Source organism: Pan paniscus, chromosome 11 (genome assembly GCF_029289425.2).
Source record: "Pan paniscus chromosome 11, NHGRI_mPanPan1-v2.0_pri, whole genome shotgun sequence".
Classification (NCBI taxonomy): Eukaryota; Metazoa; Chordata; class Mammalia; order Primates; family Hominidae; genus Pan; species Pan paniscus.
The window spans coordinates 114,628,812-114,649,763 of record NC_073260.2 but is presented as its reverse complement, the minus strand read 5'-3'; the positions used below and the strand labels follow the sequence as shown (position 1 = coordinate 114,649,763).

Below are 20,952 nucleotides of genomic sequence, written 5' to 3'. Positions count from 1 at the left end.
GGAAAGAAAAAAGGAAGATATCAAGGAGGCTATGAAAGAGGACTCAGATCTTGGAACGATGTATTTTTTTCAGTAAATACATGATGAATGCATACAAGAGAGGAAAAGAGCAGAAAAGAGAAAGAAAAAACCAAACTCTATGATTTAAAATTTCACTGAATGTGAAGATAATTGTATCATTAAAATAACTGAGAAAGGGTAGAAATAAAAATCATAAGCTTCAAATATATATGACTTATTATTGACAAAAATGATAGTTGAAAGCTAAAGCCAAAATTTCTAACTAGGGTTAATGTGAAGATTGCAAGAGAAAATTTAATAAAGAACTACTTATGCAAGTGTTTTGAGAAATCAAAGGTATAGTTTACCCATTAGCATTTGTTTAGAGAGATAAAAGTCACTGAAATAAAATTTGTATTTTAAGCTATACATTTTCAGTGTTATATCATAAATTGGAATTGTATTTATTACAAATGGAAAAAGCTTTCCTGTAGCACACCAAGATTAGTTTTAATAGGTTCAAGAATTGTTGATTTGTAACCTTAAGACTAGTAGTGTTGTGGAAAATTAAATATAATTAGGTATTGAAGGAAAAAGTGTTCATTGAAGTTTATATTTTATATGCCTTAGGAGATTAATTTTGCTTATTAGTTTTGTGATATTTAAGCACCGCTATAAACATCACAGATTTTGTAATAACCACTATATACTTAACCAGTATAAAATATTGAGTATTTCTATATTAGAATATTTAAAAGCATTTCTACTTGTGATTTCACTGGGGGTACAACACAATGTAAACTATACCCACTGCTGGAGGAGGAGCATGAAATAAAGAACTCTTCGGGCTAACACTTAAAACCCACCTATATCAATCTCTGTGTTTTCTTTTCAGTATTACCTTCCATTATTACTACCCTTTATTATGAAAGCATTGCTAGCTGTCCTTTCCTAAGTGCCCTCTACATTCAAATTCACCATTTCTGTATGTACTATTCCCTACATCTGCAATGCCATTCCCAGCCCACACATCTGCACTATTGGATTTATATCAAATTCAGCTTTCCTCCAGAAGCCTTCTCAGTTGCTTTAACAAAAATTACTGGTCTGTCTTCTGGAAAACAATTGGTGTTTGATCTCTCCTTATCTTTTAGCACCTAACACTAATAGTATAGTTATGTAAAGGAATGCGTGTGTGTACATAATAACATACTATTTAGTATCTAAATACACCGTGCATCTCCTATGATGGATAAATTACAAGTATATTATTAATATCTATCTATTTTTCCCACACATCTAATGCAGTGCAATGTTCATAGATTCTTAATATTGTTTGAAATATTGCCTCTTTCTTTAGTCATTGAGAGCCATCTTTTTCAGAGTCAATTTCATTCTTCTAGCCCTAGCTTATTTTCATGTCATTTGCATTTTCTTGAGATATGTGAATAAAGGACACAGGGGAAGAAAATGCAGTTGAGAGGTTGGTGAGTAGCAAGCTAATTCACTCAGATTTTACCACATATTGTTTGGAAGCCTAAGTTGTTTGGGTACAACTAACATAAAACTTGTTTTTATGTATTATAGGCATATATTCTTAAATGACTAATGAACTCTGCTTCATGTGAACAACTTTTCATCTTCTGATCATTTTCAATATTTTATTACAGTTTGAAAAATATTGTAGTGCTCCAGAAAATATAATGTCAACCGTTAAAATTCAACTTTACTACAGTTGTTGGCAATATTAAATAACTTTTGTTGCTGCATGATGTTAGCTGCAGCTTAAATTTCAGATCATGAAGTGTTATTAATATTACATGGTTAGAATTAATTTCCAGATCAATGAATCAATGCTATCTTAATATTCTGTGCCTTTAAATTTCATACCACATTATTTTGTGAGTGCATTTCATAAAAGGAAGATGCTTTATGTTGCCAAGCTCATTATCTTGAGTTTTTGTCCAGAACTGAATTCCCTTTGTTATCAAAGGACAGAGAGAGCACCTTATAAACTATTGAACAATGCTGATTTGATGGGCAGGCAACTTACATTAAACTTAAAAGGAGGGAATTTTCTTTGCAAATATGTAAAGATCACTTACACAAAGTAAAGAGATATTTCACTGTGGGAACAACAACAAAGACAGACTCACAATGCCATAAAGTGGAAAAAATGATTAACATGGAAAAATCCATTACTACTATTATTAGAATATTAACTAATCTGAATATTTTATTTGTAAACTCGACTAGTGATACCTGACCTTGTATTTGGTGAAAGAAAATAAAGAACAAAGTTAATTTCACACCTAATACAGTAGCAGTCATCTCTCTCTCTATACAAACACACACACGCACACACACACACAATTTGCATTTTGGAAGAAAACTTAATTTTTTGAAGCCACTTATTTTCTTTAAACTTGATGCTTTGGTAAGCTATTATTTCACTTGGTAATATCAATTAGTTTTCACACTTATAAAGTGCTTAAACGTTTATAAAATATTTGTAAAAGGCTTTCACAAATACACTAGTTGATTTATAAAATAGAGATAATTTAGAACAAATAAATGATTTAAGTCTCAGAGGTTTGAAGAGACTTATATGCTCTGGTCTATATAACTCATACATGGCAGAGTAGATAATTTAGCCTAAGCAATAGATACCATATCTGTCCACTACACCTATTTTACTATGTCACTAACTCTGTGATCCTTCTAGTCTCCACTTAGTGTTTGTTAGCTCCCACATTTAGGATGTGCATACTGGGGGAGAAGAACAGAAGAAAGAATGATGAAGGATTATCAAGAGTAAATTAACAATTAAAATGCTTATATTCACAAACTTGCCCCTTTGGACTAGTAAGTTTAACTTGAGCCTACTCCGTCAACCTGGGAAGCCCTTCCTCTACACCCCTTGCTATCAAGGAGTATTTTGCTTTTTGAAACTTGATAATGGGGAGGGCCAGAAGAGAAAACACTTGTTTTTTGAGACAGAGTCTCACTACTCTGTCACCAGGCTGAAGTGCAGTGGCGTGATCTTGTCTCACTGCAACCTCTGCCTCCTGGGTTCAAACGATTCTCCTGCCTCAGCCTCCCATGCAGCTGGGACTACAGGCATGTGCCACCATGCCCAGCTAACTTTTATATTTTTAGTAGAGACAGGGTTTCACCATGTTGGCCAGGATAGTCTCAATCTCTTGACCTCGTGATCTGCCCACCTCAGCCTCCCAAAGTGCTGAGATTACAGGCTCAAGCCACAGCGCCTGGCCAAGAAAACACTTTCTAAGAGGTTTCTGAAAGAGATAGGGCCTGGATAAGGTTGATTTAATTACAGAGGATGTCCCTAAGAAGTTTAAATTTAAAAAGTTACATAGAGCTATGTGATGAATGCGGTCTACTTGTACTACATCATGTTCTAAAAAGAGAATATGAGTTATTTTGAAATTACAGCTGGTCTGTTTTCTTTTGCCATAGTACTGCTCTGATTTTGGATGACATGGGTCACAATATAATGAGGGCACCAGAGATAATGGACAGTACTCATACACAAGGTTATACTCATTTACCACCTAGTTCAGGAGTCAGATACTCAGTCTGTAGGAAACAAAACAAAACAAAACACCAGAGCATAAGAAGTACTATGAGATAAAGCAGAGCTATAGGAATACCCTACTTAGGGCTGGGAGCTCCAGGAGTATCTACCTGAAGAAGTTACACAAATGAGCGCTCAAGGGAGGAAGGAAAAACCAGACATCAGCACTGGAAACAGTTTAGGAGACCTGCAGTTCATTTAGTATGTTGATCTAGTACACAATTAGACTGTGCCTTTGGTTAGAGTCACAGAATTGGGAATATCGAAGCCATGGACATAAGTGAGATCATTCAAATAGAACACACACAGAGAATAAAAAGGGCAAGAATGGACCTGGAAACCACAGTCTATGGGGAAGACAAGAACAGAGAAGTCTGAGAAAGAGACTGTTAACAATATTTCTACAGAGTTTATTTTTTAAATGACATTTTCACAAAAAAACAATTTCTTGTATGTTTGAGTTTTCAAATGTAAACAAATGTACAACTCATTCATGTGTCACTGAAACTGGATAAAGAACTGCAGAAAAAGCATTGAAACAGAAGTAACTTTGAATATTTGATAAAGAAAAATCTTATTGTGATTATATAATGTAATTTTTATTAAAAATGCAGTATTTTAAAGTTTAAGTATATGATGAAAGATAGCATTGAGTATATCAGTATGGCTAATCTGCTTACACTTGACACAAATATAATATTTAAATTTATGAAATATGTATTATTTATACTTTTCCACAAAATGAAGCAGAACAATATAAGTGAGCATAATATGTATGTTTATCCATGTAAACAGGTCAATTTTGATTATTATAAACACTATTAAAAGCACATTTCTGTATGGTTACCCTTAAAGTCCCTACTCAAATTTCTTTCCTTTTAAAGGACTTTACGCATTTACTAGATAGGAATTACTACCATGACTCTCCTGAATTCATAATTTTCCTTAGTATAAGATAAAAATGTATTTAAATATGCTTTTAACACCAATAGAATTTTACTCCAATTCTGTATTATAACTTGATTTTAATCCCTCTAGAAAATATGGTGACTAATTTTTCACAACCTCATTATTCTTCTGTCCTATTTTTATGAAACAATTTAATTGACAATTTTCAAAATTAGAAGTTACTTTTTTCCTATAGAAAAAAATTGATTGTAACAACAGGTTAAAAATAAAAAAAAGAATTAAAAATTACTGGGGAGGAGCCAAGATGGCCGAATAGGAACAGCTCAGGTCTACAGCTCCCAGCGTGAGCGACGCAGAAGACGGTGATTTCTGCATTTCCATCTGAGGTACCGGGTTCATCTCACTAGGAAGTGCCAGATAGTGGGCACAGGTCAGTGGGTGCGCGCACCGTGCTCGAGCCCAAGCAGGGCGAGGCATTGCCTCACTCGGGAAGCGCAAGGGGTCAGGGAGTTCCCTTTCCGAGTCAAAGAAAGGGGTGACGGACGCACCTGGAAAATCCGGTCACTCCCACCCGAACACTGAGCTTTTCTGACCGGCTTAAAAAACAGCGCACCACGAGATTATATCAGGCACCTGGCTCGGAGGGTCCTACGCCCACGGAGTCTCGCTGATTGCTAGCACAGCAGTCTGAGATCAAACTGCAAGGCGGCTGCGAGGCTGGGGGAGGGGCGCCCGCCATTGCCCAGGCTTGCTGAGGTAAACAAAGCAGCCGGGAAGCTCGAACTGGGAGGAGCCCACCACAGCTCAAGGAGGCCTGCCTGCCTCTGTAGGCTCCACCTCTGGGGGCAGGGCACAGACAAACAAAAAGACAGCAGTAACGTCTGCAGACTTAAATGTCCCTGTCTGACAGCCTTGAAGAGAGCAGTGGTTCTCCCAGCCCGCAGCTGGAGATCTGAGAACAGGCAGACTGCCTCCTCAAGTGGGTCCCTCACCCCTGACCCCCGAGCAGCCTAACTGGGAGGCACCTCCCAGCAGGGGCACACTGACACCTCACACGGCTGGGTACTCCAACAGACCTGCAGCTGAGGGTCCTGTCTGTTAGAAGGAAAACTAACAAACAGAAAGGACATCCACACCAAAAACCCATCTGTACATCACCATCATCAAAGACCAAAAGTAGATAAAACCACAAAGATGGGGAAAAAACAGAACAGAAAAACTGGAAACTCTAAAAAGCAGAGTGCCTCTCCTCCTCCAAAGGAATGCAGTTCCTCACCAGCAACAGAACAAAGCTGGACGGAGAATGACTTTGACGAGCTGAGAGAAGAAGGCTTCAGACGATCAAATTACTCCGAGCTACGGGAGGACATTCAAACCAAAGGCAAAGAAGTTGAAAACTTTGAAAAAAATTTAGAAGAATGTATAACTAGAATAACCAATACAGAGAAGTGCTTAAAGGAGCTGATGGAGCTGAAAACCAAGGCTCGAGAACTACGTGAAGAATGCAGAAGCCTCAGGAGCCGATGTGATCAACTGGAAGAAAGGGTATCAGCGACGGAAGATGAAATGAATGAAATGAAGTGAGAAGGGAAGTTTAGAGAAAAAAGAATAAAAAGAAACGAGCAAAGCCTCCAAGAAATATGGGACTATGTGAAAAGACCAAATCTACGTCTGATTGGTGTACCTGAAAGTGATGGGGAGAATGGAACCAAGTTGGAAAACACTCTTCAGGATATTACCCAGGAGAACTTCCCCAATCTAGCAAGGCAGGCCAACGTTCAGATTCAGGAAATACAGAGAACACCACAAAGATACTCCTCGAGAAGAGCAACTCCAAGACACATAATTGTCAGATTCACCAAAGTTGAAATGAAGGATAAAATGTTAAGGGCAGCCAGACAGAAAGGTCGGGTTACCCTCAAAGGGAAGCCCATCAGACTAACAGCGGATCTCTCGGCAGAAACCCTACAAGCCAGAAAAGAGTGGGGGCCAATATTCAACGTTCTTAAAGGAAAGAATTTTCAACCCAGAATTTCATATCCAGCCAAACTAAGCTTCATAAGTGAAGGAGAAATAAAATACTTCACAGACAAGCAAATGCTGAGAGATTTTGTCACCACCAGGCCTGCCCTAAAAGAGCTCCTGAAGGAAGCGCTAAACATGGAAAGGAACAACTTGTACCAGCCGCTGCAAAATCATGCCAAAATGTAAAGACCATCGAGACTAGGAAGTAACTGCATCAACTAACGAGCCAAATAACCAGCTAACATCATAATGACAGGATCAAATTCACACATAACAATATTAACTTTAAATGTAAATGGACTACATGCTCCAATTAAAAGACATAGACTGGCAAATTGGATAAAGAGTCAAGACCCATCACTGTGCTGTATTCAGGAAACCCATCTCATGTGCAGAGACACACACAGGCTCAAAATAAAAGGATGGAGGAAGATCTACCAAGCAAATGGAAAACAAAAAAAGGCAGGGGTTGCAATCCTAGTTTCTGATAAAACAGACTTTAAACCAATAAAGATCAAAAGAGACAAAGAAGGCCATTACATAACGGTAAAGGGATCAATTCAACAAGAAGAGCTAACTATCCTAAATATATATGCACCCAATACAGGAGCACCCAGATTCATAAAGCAAGTCCTGAGTGACCTACAAGGAGACTTAGACTCCCACACATTAATAATGGGAGACTTTAACACCCCACTGTCAACATTAGACAGATCAACGAGACAGAAAGTCAACAAGGATACCCAGGAATTGAACTCAGCTCTGCACCAAGCGGACCTAATAGACATCTACAGAACTCTCCACCCCAAATCAACAGAATATACATTTTTTTCAGCACCACACCACACCTATTCCAAAATTGACCACATACTTGGAAGTAAAGGTCTCCTCAGCAAATGTAAAAGAACAGAAATTATAACAAACTATCTCTCATACCACAGTGCAATCAAACTAGAACTCAGGATTAAGAATCTCACTCAAAACTGCTCAACTACATGGAAACTGAACAACCTGCTCCTGAATGACTACTGGGTACATAATGAAATGAAGGCAGAAATAAAGATGTTCTTTGAAACCAAGGAGAACAAAGACACAACATACCAGAATCGCTGGGACGCATTCAAAGCAGTGTGTAGAGGGAAATTTATAGCACTAAATGCCCACAAGAGAAAGCAGGAAAGATCCAAAATTGACACCCTAACATCACAATTACAAGAACTAGAAAAGCAAGAGCAAACACATTCAAAAGCTTGCAGAAGGCAAGAAATAACTAAGATCAGAGCAGAACTGAAGGAAATAGAGGCACAAAAAACTCTTCAAAAAAATTAATGAATCCAGGAGCTGGTTTTTTGAAAAGATCAACAAAATAGATAGACTGCTAGCAAGACTAATAAAGAAAAAAAGAGAGAAGAATCAAATAGATGCAATAAAAAATGATAAAGGGGATATCACCACCGATCCCACAGAAATACAAACTACCATCAGAGAATACTACAAACACGTCTATGCAAATAAACTAGAAAATCTAGAAGAAATGGATAAATTCCTTGACACCTACACTCTCCCAAGACTAAACCAGGAAGAAGTTGAATCTCTGAATAGACCAATAACAGGATCTGAAATTATGGCAATAATCAATAGCTTACCAACCAAAAAGAGTCCAGGACCAGATGGATTCACAGCTGAATTCTACCAGAGGTACAAGGAGGAACTGGTACCATTCCTTCTGAAATTATTCCAATCAATAGAAAAAGAGGGAATCCTCCCTAACTCATTTTATTAGGCCAGCATCATTCTAATACCAAAGCCGGGCAGAGACACAACCAAAAAAGAGAATTTTAGACCAATATCCTTGATGAACATTGATGCAAAAATCCTCAATAAAATACTGGCAAAACGAATCCAGCAGCACATCAAAAAGCTTATCAACCATGATCAAGAGGGCTTCATCCCTGGGATGCAAGGCTGGTTCAATATATGCAAATCAATAAATATAATCCAGCATATAAACAGAGCCAAAGACAAAAACCACATGATTATCTCAATAGATACAGAAAAGGCCTTTGACAAAATTCAACAACCCTTCATGCTAAAAACTCTCAATAAATTAGATATTGATGGGATGTATTTCAAAATAATAAGAGCTCTCTATGACAAACCCACAGCCAATATCATACTGAATGGGCAAAAACTGGAAGCATTCCCTTTGAAAACTGGCACAAGACAGGGATGCCCTCTCTCACCACTCCTATTCAACATAGTGTTGGAATTTCCAGCCAGGGCAATCAGGCAGGAGAAGGAAATAAAGGGTATTCAATTAGGAAAAGAGGAAGTCAAATTGTCCTTGTTTGCAGAAGACATGATTGTGTATCTAGAAAACCCCATCATCATCTCAGCCCAAAATCTCCTTAAGCTGATAAGCGACTTCAGCAGTCTCAGGATACAAAATCAATGTACAAAAATTACAAGCATTCTTATACACCAACAACAGACAAACAGAGAGCCAAATCATGAGTGAATTCCCATTCACGATTGCTTCAAAGAGAATAAAATATCTAGGAATCCAACTTAGAAGGGATGTGAAAGACCTCTCCAAGGAGAACTACAAACCACTGCTCAAGGAAATAAAAGAGGATACAAACAAATGGAAGAACATTCCATGCTCATGGATAGGAAGAATCAATATCATGAAAATGACCATACTGCCCAAGGTAATTTACAGATTCAATGCCATCCCCATCAAGCTACCAATGACTTTCTTCACAGAATTGGAAAAAACTACTTTAAAGTTCATATGGAACCAAAAAAAAGCCCGCATTGCCAAGTCAATCCTAAGCCAAAAGAACAAAGCTGGAGGCATCACACTACCTGACTTCAAACTATACTACAAGGCTACAGTAACCAAAACAGCATGGTACTGGTACCAAAACAGAGGTATAGATCAATGGAACAGAACAGAGCCCTCAGAAATAATGCTGCATATCTACAACTATCTGATCTTTGACAAACCTGACAAAAACAAGAAATGGGGAAAGGATTCCCTATTTAATAAATGGTGCTGGGAAAACTGGCTAGCCATATGTAGAAAGCTGAAACTGGATCCCTTCCTTACACCTTATACAAATATCAATTCACGATGGATTAAAGACTTAAACGTTAGACCTAAAACCATAAAAACCCTAGAAGAAAACCTAGGCATTAGCATTCAGGACATAGGCATGGGCAAGGACTTCATGTCTAAAACACCAAAAGCAATGGCAACAAAAGCCAAAATTGACAAATGGGATCTAATTAAACTAAAGAGCTTTTGCGCAGCAAAAGAAACTACCATCAGAGTGAACAGGCAACCTACAAAATGGGAGAAAATTTTCGCAACCTACTCATCTGACAAACGGCTAATATCCAGAATCTACAATGAACTCCAACAAATTTACAAGAAAAAAGCAAACAACCCCATCAAAAAGTGGGCGAAGGACATGAACAGACACTTCTCAAAAGAAGACATTTATGCAGCCAAAAGACACATGAAAAAATGTTCATCATCACTGGCCATCAGAGACATGGCAAATCAAAACCACAATGAGATACCATCTCACACCAGTTAGAATGGCAATCATTAAAAAGTCAGGAAACAACAGGTGCTGGAGAGGATGTGGAGAAATAGGAACACTTTTACACTGTTGGTGGGACTGTAAACTGGTTCAACCATTGTGGAAGTCAGTGTGGTGATTCCTCAGGGATCTAGAACTAGCAATATCATTTGACCCAGCCATCCCATTACTGGGTATATACCCAAAGGATTATAAATCATGCTGCTATAAAGACACATGCACACGTATGTTTATTGCGGCATTATTCACAATAGCAAAGACTTGAAACCAACCCAAATGTCCAACAATGATAGACTGGATTAAGAAAATGTGGCACATATACACCATGGAATACTATGCAGCCATAAAAAATGATGAGTTCATGTCCTTTGTAGGAACATGGATGAAATTGGAAATCATCATTCTCAGTAAACTATCGCAAGAACAAAAAACCAAACCCCACATATTCTCACTCATAGGTGGGAATTGAACAATGAGATCACATGGACACAGGAAGGGGAACATCATACTCTGGGGACTGTTGTGGGGTTGGGGGGAGGGGGGAGGGATAGCATTGGGAGATATACCTAATGCTAGATGACGAGTTAATGGGTGCAGCGCACCAGCATGGCACATGTATACATATGTAACTAACCTGCACAATGTGCACATGTACCCTAAAACTTAAAGTATAATAATAAAAAAAAAAGAATAAAAAATAAAAAATAAATTACTATATTGGTCTCTTTTATCTTTTTTCTCTATATACACATAAATGTTATCTTATAAAGACATTTTAATCCAGTTTCTAAAATTTAATTATATGCCTGCTCCTTCTTTCATGTCAGAAGTATTTTTCTCAAGCATGTGTTTTAATAGTTCCATAGAATTTTACTATTAGAAAAAAATATTTTATAAATTTTATACAAGTATATATTTGGGCTATTTATGACTATAAAAACATAATTCTGTTTAAATATTTTCAGATATTCCTAATTATTTACTTACATTAAATCACAAGATACAGAATTGCTGTGGAGGAGGGATTGTTGAGGTATTTCATAAATAGACCAAATACTTATTACATGTTTCTTGTATCTATTTTATAGCATTTGTCCTAGTACTGTTGTTTATCTTCTTTACTATTCTTTGAAACTGTGGAAGACAGATTGCATGTGAATTACCCATAAGTTATGTGTAGGCCCACCATGTAGTTCTTACAGTGTATGAAAATCATTTAAAAAAATAAGCTGTATAATACATATATTTCATTCCCTAAACTGTTATTCTATTCAGTTTACCAAAGTTTCATATTAATGTTTCTACATGATGTGATTAATATATTCTGGCTATGGATTTCTGAAGGTACAGACTCGGAGTGGATCATAACTGGAATTGGAAGCAGAGATCTTACCTCTTGTAATTTTAAGACTGGTAATCGAGGAGTCTTTTGAGTTATTGGATTATCTGCTTGCCCTTATTGCCTAACTCTGGAAATGACAATACCTGAGGTCCTGAAGGGTTACTCGGCCCTCAGGTGATTACCAGTAAGGTGGCACTGAACAATGTGCCAGTTGAAATGCTTAATGATAACTCTGGTTTCCCACTCTGGATCACTACTACAAACAGCTTTCAGTCTTATGAGGTTTTAGCATTTACTCTACTTCTAGCTCAGATATTTTGATCCTCAGTTCAGAAAGAAATCCATTCATAGTTACCTGTTCTACAACTTGAAATTAGGTGGATTAAAAAGTATATGCATTGACCTAAAGACACTATCGAATTTTAAAATTATACTATTTTAAAGAAATGCAGTGTTTTCGTATTTTGAAAGCGTAAAAGGGTTGATGGAGTTACATCATTAATTCTGTAGATAAAAGTCCAAAAAACACACATCTTGTGTCATGGAAAACTAGCATACCCAGTCACACTGAACTCACCTGGAGCCGAAGCCCATCGCTTCCCTCGGTGCCAACATGCTGTCAGTCAGACACCTCTAACTGGAATATCACGGGCCAGGAACTGCTTGCCTTTTATTTTCCACCTGGAACAAAATATAGTGTCAGTCATTTCTTCATGTTCCTTGAAGCACAATAAGATATTCATTATGTTATCTTTTCCCGTCACATTAGACACTCATTTATCAGAATGCTCAACACAAAGGAAAGAAGTATAAACTCTTCACCTCTATAATTTCCATCTGAGGGATTAATATAGCACCTGTATAAGTCAAAGGGACCATCTATATTTTATCTCCTATAAAATCTTCCTTATAAAAGGTTATTTATTACTTGAGCACAATCATTCCTATCCATTTGGTATAAGTAATTGATGCGTTAATTTAAGAAGCCATTTTCCATATAGTGTCCTTGGAAACAGTAAATCAAAATACATTTTTAAACTCCAGAGAGAAGCTGATGTTGAAAATAATTCATTTTCTGAATTCCTTTTTTTTTTTAACCATGAAAAGGAATCTCAATAGGAAACAGAATGTGATAATGCAATTGCATTAGTTTTATACCTATGCTCTTTTATATTTCTCAACTTGAGAGACATTGATAAAGAACACTGATGTTTTCTCAAATGCATCAGAGTGTTGCTACTATGGAAATAGACCGTTTGACCTCATGATAAAAATTATAGGCTTGACGAAAACCATAGAGCAGGGCTCCTGTATGAATGGAATGTGCCAGGTAGGGTCTTGTACTGCCCACAAATAGAGCTACTGACCTTTAGTATTTTAGCCTTGCTCCAGTTTGGTAGACAACTGGGTGGTTGTAAGGAACTCTAAAAATGCAAGAGATGCAGCACTGTTGCAGTCTTCTTGTGGCTTGTGCAGTCTTTGATTTGTCTATGTCTGCCTCCCCAAGATTTGGAGTTTGTTGCTGAACTGAATTCACGATGAAGATCCTGCAATTTGGTGACCTCCTTTTTGATGCTCACTGCTTATCTGAATCTTCAAAACCAGGATTGACCAGGTCAATAAAACCTATTCCTTGATCTAACTGCCAGAGTACCCATTTACCTCTTGTTGTACCTACTTGGTATTAATTGCTTGCTTGGATCATCACCTGATGCCTGGTAACACCCTCTGTGAATGAATCATGTGGCTCCCTGTATTTTGATAAATGCAGTGAAATATGTCTTCTGGTGTCAAGCTTGGAACCACTTATTTTGTCTCATCTTGCTAATACTCATTTAGCTTAAGAGTTTTTTCTATGCAGTACGATGTGAAGGGCTCAAGAAAGTCCCACCAGAATTGCTTAATGTAAATCAAACCTTAAGAGCAAATATCATTCTCTCCTTGTAGCCCTTTTTAATCTCAGATCATTCTGGAATCCACTTTATCACCTTCATTTCTTCTGCTACTGCCACAATAAACTTTCATCAGTTCTCACTTAGATAATAACTTCCTGAATATGGATCTTGTGCCAGGTGAAAACAGATGGCACTTTCAAATTAGGCTAACTTGAGTAGAGCTTAATAAAGAACTCATTTATAAAAGTGTAGGCTGTATGTGGGGAAACCACAAGGAAGGTATGATGGAGTTGATACCACCTCTAGACTTGCAGGGATGAGGGGAGGGAGCAGTTACTGACATCTAAGAGTCAGATATATAGTGGGCCTCTTGGAGAGGAGCAATGATCTTGGTTTGGGAGTCACAGGTAGCGTAAGATGGCAGCACAGGTGGAAGTCTGAGGATAAAGGATAAACCCCTCTCATCTTCTCCCTTACCTCTGGTTTCTTGACTAGACTACCTATGGGACAAACCTCACTGGAAGCCTGAGTGCTTTGGAGCCTGTCCATGAACTCCATCAGGCTAGTTGCCAGGGGAATAGGATAGAAAAGAAAAAGTGACTCTAAAGGAAAAACGGAAGAGATCCAGCTAACACTCTTACGCATACTTAATGGGGTTTGAAATTAGATTTGAGTCCTATCTCTACCTAGATGTATAATTCTAGACAGATAACTTTTATAAATCTTGGTATCATTATCTGTACAACAGAGATAATACATTCTTCTGAGTTTTGTTAAATTAAATCGCATAGCATACCTGGAGGCGATAATATTAACAAAAGTGTCAACAGCTCTCCTTTTGAAATACAAAAATAAATCAACAAACACATATATGCTCCAGTCATGCTGAGCTCTTCACCACTTGTTCTAATTGATCATGTATTTTCAAACTTCTGCACTTTCATAAGGGTTGTTCCCTCCGCTTAAGAATGATTTCTCTTCCTACATTTCAACCCTGATTTGCTTAGAAAACTCTTGCTCATATTTTACAATCTATGAGATATGATCCGAAGGCTTTCTCCAGCTTTTTAATCAAGAAAAGGTGACCATTCCCTTCTTGTTCTTCCATGGCACACAGCTCTCCACAAATCACTTAGACCTGGGGGTGGGCAATCTTTTGGCTTCCCTGGGCCACACCAGAAAAAAAAGAGTTGTCTTGGGCTACACATAAGATACACTAACACTAATGATAGCTGATGAGAAAAAGAAAATTCCAAAAAAATCTCATGTTTTCTCATGTTTTAAGAAAATTTGTGAATTTGTGTTGGGCTACATTCAAAGCTGTCCTGGGCCGCATGCTGCCTGTGGGCTACAGGATGGACAAGCTTGATTTAGATCATGCCTGGCTTCCTATATGACTATGAGGGAAGGGAAAAGCTATGTCTGACAGATTTGTATGCTCAAAAGGTGGTTCACAGCCAGGTTCTTAATATTCAATAAACATTAAGTGAATGAAGAAATATGTGTATCTTATTTTAGACAGTCTCACTCTGATGCACAGGCTGAAGGGCAGTGGCATGATCTCGGCTCGCTGCAATTTCTGCCTCCTGGGTTCAAGTGATTCTCCTGCCTAAGCCTCCCGAGTAGCTGGGATTACAGGAACCCAGCACCACGCCTGGGTAATTTTTGTATTTTTAGTAGAGATGGAGTTTCGCCGTATTGGCCAGGCTGTTCTTGAACTCCTGACATCAAGTGATCCACTGGCCTCAGCCTCCCAAAGTGCTAGGATTACTGGCGTGAGCCACTGAGCCCAGCCAAATGTGTATATCTATAATAAATTTGTCACAATGTAAGGAAAGGTTTCAGTAACTTCAATCCTCTTTTCCCAAAGGACAGATCGGCCTGTGACAACTGGTGCATGGTGGAGAGTAGAACAACTCTGAAGAAGAGGTCCCAAAGGAAACTCCAGTCACTTTTGTAACTTTTCTCTGGGAAGCCTTGCTGGAAAATTCATGTCATTCATTCCAAGGTTGCCAAAAGCACTACAATTGATTGATTTCCAGAAGAAAAATCAGTAGTTACTAGCTAACTATGACAACAAATACTTCTGTGTGTATCTAATGTATTTGAATGATTTAAAATAAAGAGTTGAATCTCCAACATTTTCTGAAAGCCCAGCCAAAAGTTCTACCCCGCAATTGTTAAAACATTTATTCCATTTTGTGACTAGGTAATGAATTCCTGTGAATCATGAATCTAAGCCACAGGAAATAGTACACAGGACAAAATATTACTCTCACACTTGCCTCCATGCTTCCCATTTCCCACCCTCACAAAAACCACATTGATTGGCATCTGTGTGTCTTTGCAAAATTTCCTTCTGGAAATACAAACGAATACAACCATACATATATTCTTATTCTCCACATCCTTTAAAAAAATTCAATGATTTACCAATTTATGGGTCTTACATTTTTCACTTAAAGTTAGGGGGGCATTATATCAGTAAATAAAAAGCATCTTCATCATCTTCATTATTTTCAGCTTTATGTTTTTCTATTTTACTGATATACCATAATTTAACCAGCACTCTCCCCAAAACGATTTAAAAAACCCCTTTACCTATTAAAGAGTTTATAATAAATTACTATTTATGCATCAATTTGTATATAAGATGTACATCTGTAGAATAGATTTCTATAAGTATGTGTAGGAAGGTCAAGGGGCAAATGAATCTGTAACTATCAGATATAGTGCCCAATTTCCTTCCTTGAGAATCAAACTAATTTGTGCTTCTACCAACAATCTACAAGATTGCTTGGGTGGGCCGACTTCTACAATTTTGCAAATCTTACAGGTGAAAAGTTTTATATCAATGCTATTTTAATTAGCATTTAAAAAATTATAAAGTAGTTTGAGCATGTTTTCATCATATTTAAAGACATTTGTGTGTATTTTTCTGTGAAATTTCTGTTAATAGCTTTGCCATTTTTTATCCAAGTTGCAATTTATAACATTCTTTATCATCCTATACATTTTCAAAATGAATGAAAGCCATTAACTACGTCAGCAAAACATTGCTCTGAGTTGTTTTTTTTTTTTTAAAGCTTTTGTCCCAAGCTTTTCTTGCAATCCCATATATGAAAACTGAAAATCACAAAGAGGTGCCACAGTGCCCTCTGGTGGCATTCTGCTCCATTGCATCTTCCCTGCACTAACTCAGGGCAAAAGCTGAAGGTGGATATAGCTGGATGTCAGTCTTACATAGGCTGTTAGCCTACCCAAGTCTCCTTGGTCCTGAGACAATATCGTAGTACAATCAAACTCAAAATGAAGACATATTAGATCTGTTTTAACCCTTAAAGAACCAGATTAGTACCTGGAACTTGTTAGATATCCTAATAGGCAGGATTTATCTCCTTCCTAGTTGTTACAGAAGATGGCCTTGGAATATTTTGTCAGAGGGCTGCGGTGGAGGTTTGTTCTAGGCAGTCAGGCTCTGCTTCATTTTCCCCTGTACAGTAGTCAGATTAAAACGGCTATCATCACTCTCTGGAATTTTTAGTATTCAACGTATCACAATGTCAGGTCAGTGAGAAGTTTGAAATTCATTCATTCATTCATTCCCAAAATATTTGAAACACTATGTGTAGTGTTCTAAATATTTGTCAATTATGTTATTGAACAAATCAACAAAAATTACTGTCTTCATGGAACATATCTTCTAGTTGGAGGAGACAATGAACAGCGAACATGTAATTAAGCAAATAATATGCTATATTAGAAGATATTAGAAGCTGTGGGCTTGTGGCTGTTAGATGGCGATATTTTAGTTTAAAATAAAAGAAGTGTAGTCATTTCAAGAAAGCAACATCTGAATAAGAATTTGAAGGAGGTACAGAAGCTAATTGCGCAGTTCTCTAGAGGAAGAGCCTTCTAGGAAGTAGAGACAGCCTTAAGCCCATAGCATGCTTGGTAAGTACAGTAGACAACTGAAAAATCCTTTTTCAGGATTAAAGGATTCTTTTTTTCCAAGCTGCTGGGAGTGCTGCTAGACTGCTAGCCCCAGCTGTCATCCCAGTCTGCAAATTGCCCTAAGCTGTCCATGCTCCTTCACCAATGTCTCACTAAATATGTCTTCCTACATATTTCATTAACAGCTCCATTTTACTTTTTCTTGATTTTTATCTTCATGTCAGAGTATCTAAAAGTTGGACTACTCAAGGCTTTAGTCTTCTTTTCTTTTAAATTAGCCCAACGACTGGTAAATTTAGAGGAGAAAGGCCTAGCCTGTTAGTCACAAGACAGAAAACCTTCCAGTGACGTTGGCTGAAGACTTTGTTGAGATTGCATTGCAGCTCATCTTTCCTGTTTGCCCATTCTTGCTTTGTTCCCTTCTCTTTCACAGATGTCAATCACTACAAAACTCCTTAACAACCAATAGTAGATATCTACTTATAACAATCTGTCTCAGTCCACCTATTTGAGGACTAGTAAGGTATCCAGTGTGCAGCTGACAACTCGATACGACATTTACTCATTATTTCCATAAACATTTTTTGAGTATCTACTATGTGCTAGTACTAAGGCTGGCACTTAAAATACAGGAGTACAAATAAAATGCACACACATTTCTTTCTCCATATGAAGCTTTAATTATAGTAGAGAGTACAAAAATTAAATAAGATTAATAAAAAGATTAATGAAAATATTTTTTTAATATGGGAATGAGGTAAATTCTTACTAAGGCAACATTTGAGTGAAGACCTGAAGGAAAAAAGGGAGTCAGGCATGTGTATAACTGGGTGAAGAGTATTCCAAGAATAGGCCACACGAAGAGCAAAGTCTAAGAAGAGAGCATACATAGATTGCTTAAAAACAGCAAGAAATCCAGCTTTTTTTTTTTCCAGTGGATTGAATGAGGTAAAGACATGAGGAGAGTAGGTCAGGGTAATGAGGAGACACATAATCTAAATTTGAGTAAGTTATTTTAAAAACTGGAGACATTAGCTTTTACTTCAAATGAAATGGAAAGCCAGTGGGGTATTTTTTGAGTAGAAAGCAGAGAAGGTCCAGTTTGGCCAGATGTAGAGATGAGACTGAAGGAAGTTAAAATGAGAAGCAGAAAAACAACAAAAAGGGCTACTGTAAAAGTCTAGAAAAGAGATGAATTATGACCAGACAAGTAGTGGAGAGGTGTTGAGAGGTAGCTAGAATATGGATTTGTCTGAAGGTAAGAAGAATTTGTGAGCAGATTTGATGTGGTATGTTAAAAGAAATTGATAAAGTATAACTGTATAGTTTTAGATCTATGTAAGACGTTACCATTTTTCAGTTAAAGTCGATTACCAAGATAGTGGCTTGGATGGGATTATTAGGAGATCCACGTAGAAGTGTCAGTTGTAAGATGCCCGTTAGGCATTTGAATAAAACTAATAGGGAGGTAAATAAATCTGAGATTAAGTAGAAAATATGCATGGAAGCATAAATTTGAAAGTTATTAGGATATAGGTGGTATTATAAACATAGAGATCACATGAGGTCACCAAAGGGTGATGAAAGGAAAAGAGATTTAAAAGAAAAGAAGACTAAAGCCTTGGGTAGTCCAACTTTTAGATACTGGTGATATGAAGATAAAAATCAAGAAGAAGTAAAATGGTGCTGTTAATGAAATATGCAGGAAGTCAGAGAGTGGGGTCCCAGAAGCCAACCAAAAACAGTGATTCGAAAAGAAGTGTTCTCCTGTATCCAAGGTGGCAGTTAAGTAATACAAGTTGAGGACTGAGAATTGCACATTGCACATGGAACACAGAGCTCATGGGTGACCATGACAAGGTGTCTTCTAGTAAAATTGGAGGAGGATGCTAGATTGTAAAGTAATCAAGATAATTTAAGAGGGGAGAAATTAGAGTACCTACATATATTATTTTCACACATAAATAGAACACTTCTGAAAGTCAAACAGATTTATGCTGAAAAGCAAACCTTAATAGAGTTCCAAAAATTGAAATCCAACAGACCATGTTCTCTGACCATAATCAAAATAAGTTAAAAATCAGAAACAAAAAGCACACACACAAATCTATACATACCTGAAATTTTTTTAAAAGATGGTTATTGACATTTGTAAATAACCAAAGAACTATTATTGTAAAATTTAAAGTGATACAAATTAAATGATATAAAATTTAAAATGATACAAATTAAATGATATAAAAACTACTGTATGTTAGAACTTGAGGAAGCCTTTTGGATCCTTTCCCATTTGGGAAAGTCATCCTTCACTTTCCCAAGCTGGACACTGTTTACAGAGAAGTACTTAAATCTGCCATGCATACTAAATCATTACCTTGTACCTTCTAAGATAATAAGGCTTTGTGATTTTCTTCTTCACTAGATTGCAAGCAGCTTAAACACAAGCAATTACACATCTTGCTCATTCTCAGCACTTGGAAAATACCTAGAAAATAGGTGGTACTCAATACTTGCTTATTTAATGAATGGGTAAAAATGTGTGGACAATTAATCATGTTACAATAAGTATAACTGAGAGATGCACAAAGCACTACATATGGCTGAAAACATCTAGCTTAGTGAGTGGCATGTAAGAGGTTATATGTTAAATTGTGTCAAATTAATTAAAAAATAAACTCCCTCTTCAAAGTAGCTGCAAAATAAACTTACAGAAAGAGTGCAGGGTTCAATAGCTTCTTATTAGTCCCCAGTAGGGATCCACTTCTGATTCTGGCTGTGACTTTTTGCCTGGATCTTACCGAGGCACACTCTTTTTGCAAAGGGAAACATATTCTTTCCTTACTGCAGGTCTCCAGACCACTGCTCCCCCAACCCTCCTGCATCAACACTGGCTTCTGGGAGAACAGCTTGATCAGAGGAAAAACTGAGAACTATCTCGCCCAATACAGAGACCCTCTAATGCAGTAACAGACATCTAAGTTCTAAAAGCACAAATGTTGTTTTACTTCAACTCATGCCTAAAATATCAAGGGATTTTAACGATAGAATTAAAGCAAAACTCAAGTAGTTCCATTGAAACTTAAAATATGCTTTAATTGAAGTGCAATATTATGTGAAGCAGAACTATGAATATTTGCTGACACATTATCATTTTTACAATGCAAATAACAGAATGAATAACGATTATATATATTAAAATCCTCATTTTGGAAGCCATGTATAGAGTTCTATTTGCTTGTGAAGATCAGAAAATGCCTTAGAAAAATGAAGTTTTTATCCCAAGAGCCCCAAAACACCACAAAAGAAATGATCTTTTTATAAAAAATAACTTGGAAGAACTGAAAAGTTGACACGTCCCTTTATCATGTATTCCTATATGTACAAGAGGCATATTCAGTACAATGAGTAGTTCAGCTATACAGATACTCTCTCATTTAGTTTTCAGTAAGGTACTTTGGAATATAATGGTAAATTTTAGATATCCAAATTCTTTTCTAGTTATACTTAACATGTGCTCTGGAGATTATATATATATTTTATATATATATAATATATATATTTTATATATATATAATATATATATATTATATATAATATATATAATATATATATATTATA

At 36.9% G+C, this 20,952-nt stretch overlaps 1 protein-coding gene across 39 annotated transcripts in view; it reads right to left on the bottom strand.

Moving 5' to 3' along the window:
• Positions 1-20,952, bottom strand: part of PTPRD (protein tyrosine phosphatase receptor type D) — a 2,308,100-nt gene that overhangs the window by 1,626,831 nt on the left and 660,317 nt on the right. For all 39 annotated transcript variants that reach the window (XM_055092146.2, XM_055092147.2, XM_055092152.2 and 36 more), the window contains one exon: positions 12,063-12,166. The gene's annotated coding sequence lies outside the window, so the exon portion shown is untranslated. The remainder of the gene's footprint in view (positions 1-12,062; positions 12,167-20,952) is intronic.